This window comes from Castor canadensis, chromosome 3 (genome assembly GCF_047511655.1).
Source record: "Castor canadensis chromosome 3, mCasCan1.hap1v2, whole genome shotgun sequence".
NCBI classification, from domain to species: Eukaryota; Metazoa; Chordata; class Mammalia; order Rodentia; family Castoridae; genus Castor; species Castor canadensis.
In genome coordinates, this window is record NC_133388.1 from 46,552,359 (window position 1) to 46,558,955 (window position 6,597).

The window sequence follows — 6,597 nt, forward strand, 5'->3', positions numbered from 1 at the left end:
GTGTGTGGTGTGTGTGTGTGTGTGTGTGCTGGAGTTTGAACTCAGGGCATAATGCTCACTAGTCAGGTACTCTACTACTTCAGCCACTCTGCCAGTCCCTAATGGTCTTTAGAGAACATAATATAGATGCTAGAGGTGCTAATTTTTATTGTATTTGCCACTGTTTTGAGATATTTCCTATTGACAGAACTATAAAAACTTTGTGTGTTTTAATATGAGTTTGTACTAATTCCTCCAATTTATATCCAGGACTAACTACAGAGTTTTTTAACTTGATCTCCTTGATCTTGCATCTGTATGTTTGTTTAGTCATGTAAAAGAATTCTTGGTTCTTAATGATACCAACATAATCAGTCATTTGATACACATACAACACTGTCAATATTCTAATTCCAGTATGATCACCCACAATATAATTGCTGAAAAAAATGTGCATATTTGCATTTATTTTTGTCCTTAAGATATATTCTACTAAGGAAGTACAGTCAAACTTCTTATTTTAAAGTCACTAGGAATAGTTTCTGTCTGTGTGGTTATGCTATCAGCTTAATACACAGTTATATTCAGTTATGTTATTTTTTTGTTTTGTTTGTTTTATGGGAAAGATTACAATTTTAATTTTGTTTCCTGATTATGCAAAACAGTTACTGGTTCTATAATCAAATCTATAAAGAAATACTATATTCAAGAAAATCTAGCTTCTATCCTTACTTCATATTATTCTTTCACTCTGCTTATGGGTGAACATTTGGATAAAAATGTATGGCTTATCTTTCTATTTTGTTTAAATGTAAGCGTATGTGTTATACATAGGACTCCATGAGAAAAAAAACTAAGATACATATATGTTTTTTTCCCACCTTTTCCCACTGAATATCTTTAGATTATTCTAGAGCAATCTACAGACATATTCTTCATTCCTACCCACAGCTCCATGGTTCTTCATTAGCTTATTCAGCAGTCCCTTATCAGCAGGCATTTAGGTGAATCTGATCCTTGACTTTACAAATAGTGTTAGTGAAGAGTTTTGTTGTTGACATGGCAAAGCCTTAGTGTAGGAGTCAGGGGATGAGTCTAGTGTTGGGAGATTGCTTGGGTATTTGGGTCCCTTTTACATGGTCAGAAATTCCCCGTGTACCCCAAGATGAGATTCCCATTTTAATGAATCTGTAGCATAGGTGGATTCTGGTTCTTGGACACATGGGCGTAAGGGGTTTTTAAATTGTGTTTCTCATGGGAGTTAGCATGAGCTGAGCGTTCTTGGTGGTTTCAACAGGCAATTTTTCTGAAAAGCTAATGGAAAAGAAGGGAAAATAGTGCTAGACAATGATCAGCTGATGAAAAATGCATTAAAACTCTAGATATTTGGTTTTCCCTTGGGAAAGTCCAATCCAGAGTTTTCTACCTTCTTGTAGTTCTGATGTCATCACTATAGTAGCGATTGTTAATGTCTTTAGAACATTAGTAATATGGTTTCTAACAAGTTCTCTCCACTTTCTGCCCCCATCCTAACTTGTTTCTCTTGGTGTTATTGCTAAATCATCATGTCATAGTTTACTTCAGTTCTGACATGATGATGTAACTTTCAGGGGGTACACCTCAGTGTACTGGTTACCATCCTGCTTCCCTGACTGTGCTTCTTAATCTCTTTGTTCTCTACCTGTCCCTTAAAGTTGTTGTTCCTCAAGGACCTGTTCTTGGCCTTCCCAGTAACCTCTTTTGGGTCCTTGATCTTTCAGGGAATTCAATGAAAGCTATAGATTTACTCTTTGCTCAGAAAATGAACAAAATTGCGTATATTATTTCAAGGGGATCAAGGATACCCCTCCATGAGCACACGTTCAAAGACATCTTGCTGCCACACTCTGGGCTTCTTCTCCTAGCACCTTCATTTGCCATCTATTCACCAATGACTTTCAAATCCATACTTTAGTCCCAGATCTCTCTCCTGATCTCTGGCTGCCCCAGACCATCTGTACCAGGTGGTCTGTAGATCTGTGGAACGTGTCTACAGCTGAGGTTCCCCCACCCACATGGCTTCACTCTCCTGCCCATGTCTCACTGGTTGGCTACACTATCTGGCTTGCTGACCAAGCCACAACCCAGACGCCATCTTGGATTTCTACCCTCTCATTCTTTGTAGCTAATCAATGACTCATAAGTAGGAGCAAGCCTGTTTCTCTCCCCTCACCACAAGTTTACTTCAGACTATCATATCTCACCTGTGTTGCTATGGCAGCCTCGTAACTGGTCTCTGTAACCAACCTTTCCTATTATCTCACCTGGGATCCAGCCCTCAGCCTGTGAGGAAGCTTTTGAAATCAAAGGATGCCACTACTTGCTTCTGTCTACATGTACATCATGAAACCCTGAAGAGTTTCCACGGAGTCAATGGATGTTACTGCCTAGTATAGCTGATTCCCACTCCAGATAGAAAGAGTAGAGTTCAGAGGAATTCAATTAAAATTTTAAAATATTTAAAGTACACTAGGCAGTCATAGGAGGAAGAGAGAAATGCATAACATCGGTTTTCTGCTTTTGGAAGCAGTTATTGGCTATGAGTTCAGAAGAACAAGGAATCCCTGTAAGCTTGGATATGAGGTGGTAGCCAAAGATGGCTTCTTGGGCAAGGCCCTAGAATGAGGCTAGGATTTGTGTAGTTTCGAAGGCAAAGGGGGAAATCCCAGGTGTGGGCCAAGTACAAGCCATGTCAGGGGACGATGAAGATTTCAAATGCAGCCTGGAAAAAGGTATGGGAGGGGGCAGTCAACCTATGGCAATAAGGCTAGAAAACAGATATTGTCCCTAGTAATTGAATTTCTCTTGCCCCACCTCTACCTGTTCTGTATCCCACCAGGACCAGCTACTCTTCTGTGATGACTGTGACCGTGGCTATCACATGTACTGTTTAAATCCCCCAGTGGCTGAGCCCCCAGAAGGTGATGACGATGAGGTCAACAATAACAACAACAGCAGCTACTACTTCTCCCTCTTATTGAGCCCTCACTATGGTGCAGACCTTGTGCTAAGGGCTTTTCATGTCTTGTCTCATTTAATCATCACAACCCTATGAGGTAGGTACAACTACAACCATATTACACATGGAGAAACTGAGACACAGTTCAACCAGCTGAAATTTCAACTTGAGGGCCAAGGAGATGTTTCTCAGACATGTGGCTGAGATGGTAGGGAGGTGTGAGCTTCCAGGGAACTAGCCCAGGTCTTGTGAGGCTGGTTAAGAGGCATGACCAAGGAGCAGGATTCTTTACAACAGTTCCTCTGATCAGCTCTGAGCATTTACTTTCTGCTGAGTGACAGTTTCCAGCCATGTCTTCAGGACTTCGTGGTCTCTGAATTATGAAAGTCAAAAGAAAATAGGCTTTGTAAGCTATTAGAGCCACTGGGCTGGGGCTCAAGAGTTAGAAGGGCTGCTACTAATGCCGTCTTGTCTCTTGTAGGAAGCTGGAGCTGCCACTTTTGCTGGGAACTGCTCAAAGAGAAAGCCTCAGCCTTTGGCTGCCAGGCCTAGGGCCCCAGGTCACAGAATGTGACTTGCTGCTGGAGAGGCTAAACCAGAGCCCAGTTCAAATCAGATGGAACCCTTCTCCCACACATCCACACAGACCAACTGTAAGAAAACGAATAGTTACAGAAGGTCATGGACGTGTGCAACCAAGAGGGCAAGCTATCTACTTACCTCCCACCCCACATAGGGTACCTCAGCCAGCACTTCCTTGTGTTTACCAGAAGGATCTTGCACTTTTGAAGAACAACCCCGGCCCCAGCCCTGGGGAATCCCTCTCACTTTTACCCTAGCACTACAATTCTCTCACTAATTCCCATTCCAAGGGAAACCATTTTGTGAACACTCATTGATCACGTGTGTATAGTTTGGTGGGGTTTTTTTAATCTAATATAGTCTAAGAAATCTTCACACAGCCTCCTTACTCAGCTTAGACTCTTCATCTTGAACTCTCACCAGAGGAACAAAGTGCTGTGGAGAAGTCATTTATTACAAGCCTCACTGGAAACTTCTAGGCTTGGATCCTGAAGGCCACCGTGAAGACGGAGCCTTGAAATCTCTTCTTGTTCCTTGGTCTCTGAGAAGAGGAAAACCTCAGCAGTGACATCCACAGCTGGAGTCATCCTGATATACTGAGTTGCCACTTGATGGGGGGGTGGGGAAGGACTGAGAGATGGGAGAAAGCATTGGGAATAATACTAAAGTCCTACCATGACCAGGCAGTATCTGTTATTCACCAGGAGAGACTTCGCAAGGGCTCAGGCTGGCTCCCTGACATTCGAGCTGAGGCAACCTTGAGGTAGGACAATCCAGTCTAGGGACAGAGGAAGGTGCTCAAGACTGTGCCTCTTAACCCCTCTGGGTGTGGGGGCCTGGCTGAGCTCGCCCTGGTGGGACACAGGCACCAGGAAGGCAAGTGGATGTTCCCCAGTCAAGTGTCCAAAGGTTGGATACAAGAGACTGCAGCTTTGAGAAACCTTTCAGTATTGACGTGACCTTTGAATTCCTTTCGCAAGCAGTTCCTTCCTTCCATATGGTTATGTTTGCCATTGGCTACTGAGACCTGACTGGAAATTTTAGGATGGAGGAGAGAGGATTGACGTGATTATTTGTGATTAAGAGGCAATGGTTCAGAACCCAGCGCTCATGGGCTGTTCTTATCTCCAAATCTCCCCAAAATGAGCTGGACTCTTGTGTGGTTTTTTTTTTTTTCCCTCTTTCTCTCTCTCTCTCTTTTTGTAATGTTTCTAGAAGAAAGAGGTGGGGAGGCCTAGATTCCAAGAACTCTGTTGGAAGACAGCCCTGTGGGCTGGAGTGGATTGGACTGTCTTTGAATCCCAGCAACAGCTCAATAACTGACATAGTTCTGGAAAAATCATTTGCCCAAAGGGCAGGTCTTGGTGAGCTGGACCCTCGCACATGCTTGGCCTTCGCTCTGTGGTCCAGCAGCTTACAACAAAGGCCTGGGTTATTTTGAGTCCTTTAGCCCCTGAAGAAGCTCTCCTCCCCAACCCTAGACTTGGCTAGTTGGGCCACTTCTGCCCACTGCAGTGTTTGCTCTGAGACTCGGCAGGAGCCTTCGTCCCCCTGGCTAATTGCTCTTGGCCAGTGGAGCCAGGGCAGCTTGGCATGGAGCCAAGCAGTGTGGGTCTCCCCTACTCCTTTGCAGAGTGACCTGTGGTGAGAGTATGCGGGTCACTCTCCTGCAGGCCCTGTGGCCTTAAAGTGAGTTACATGCATACATAATTGTCTCATTTAAATGGCCCTTGTCCAGATGGGGTTTTCATCTTCCTCATAAGCTGTTTGCTTCCTCCTGCTGGCTATGGAGCCCATCTGGAATCTGAAGGCCAAGGGAAGATTAGGAGGGGCCCATCACAGCTGAGGGGCACATTTCTTCTCCTGACCACCCTGGCTCTCTCTCCTCACACAAAACCCAACACAGGCTGTCCTCAAAGGCTAACTGTTGATTGGGAGATTCATTTAATATTAATTTTAGAAAGAAATATCCCCCAATTTTTCCAAATGAAAAAGCAAATCTGAAAGCAAATGTTGTGACTTTACAACTGACAGGTCTCCATTTGGAGCAGGTGCAAATCTGTTCCCCCACAGAAAGCAGGTGAAGGGGTGCCATGTTTTCTGTCCAGCTATGTCTGCTCTGCTCACAGAGGATGAGGGTGGACGAGCCTTCCAAGCCAAGGTAGGGGGCTGGAGCTTGCCCACAGTGCTGGGGCTGGTCAGCACTCGGGGATGGTATTAGGAAGCCCCCAGGATTCCTCTCTCAGTTTCCCCATGCTTTCTTGTCTTTTACCCACCCTCCATCTCCTCCTTCTGAAGCTCTTACTCATAAAAGGATGGCCAAGAGATGTGGCGTCCAGGACTAGAAATGCCTGCAAATGGAGGTTTTCCTTTTATGCCTTTGAAGACTTTTCCTACTGGACCTTGGGACCAACACCACATTGCCTCTTGCTGACTGAACGTAGAGTTTTTGCCTTGAGCTGCAGGACTAAGGCTGACACACCTTTCATGGGGTTAGAGAAAAGGGCTGCGGATTTGAGAAACTGTGGGTAATAGTCTGAAGATGGTATTTCCATTTGGCTTCTCTAAAAGGCAACCACAGCAACAAACAAGAAGCCCTATTCCTTGCTCCACTAACTGTCTTCTTTCAGGTGTGATGTGGTTGCTTGTAGTCTTGGTCTATAAGTGTGCAGGTACCACTCTTGTCCTTTGTCTTCTAGAGATGCTCCTTTCTCCCATGTGTCAATTCCCACGTTTTTGTGTCTCCTACTGTGAAAAGTGCTGTGATATTTCTCCCTTGTCTCAGGGACATACTATCCCTGTTCTGTGATTCATTAGCAGTGTTGACTACCCAGGTAGCAACAAATCTTTTGTCTGTAATGTAGAGAATGTGTAAACAAGTAAAAGGCTTTAAAGCTCTCAGGAACTCTTAGTTATTTCCCCCAATCTTTAAAACAATTGCGAATGTGTAAGTTTATAAATGTTAGGGTGTGCCATGGGACTGTGTTGTGAGAGTGTGCAGTTCCGCTTCCAGAAAAGCACCTAGTGCTTACATGTTT

At 44.3% G+C, this 6,597-nt stretch overlaps 1 pseudogene; it reads left to right on the forward strand.

The window, feature by feature from the left end:
• The window catches only part of LOC141421565 (zinc finger protein DPF3-like), a 116,063-nt pseudogene extending 109,714 nt beyond the window's left edge, over window positions 1-6,349 (forward strand).
• Window positions 6,350-6,597: the final 248 nt, after the last annotated feature.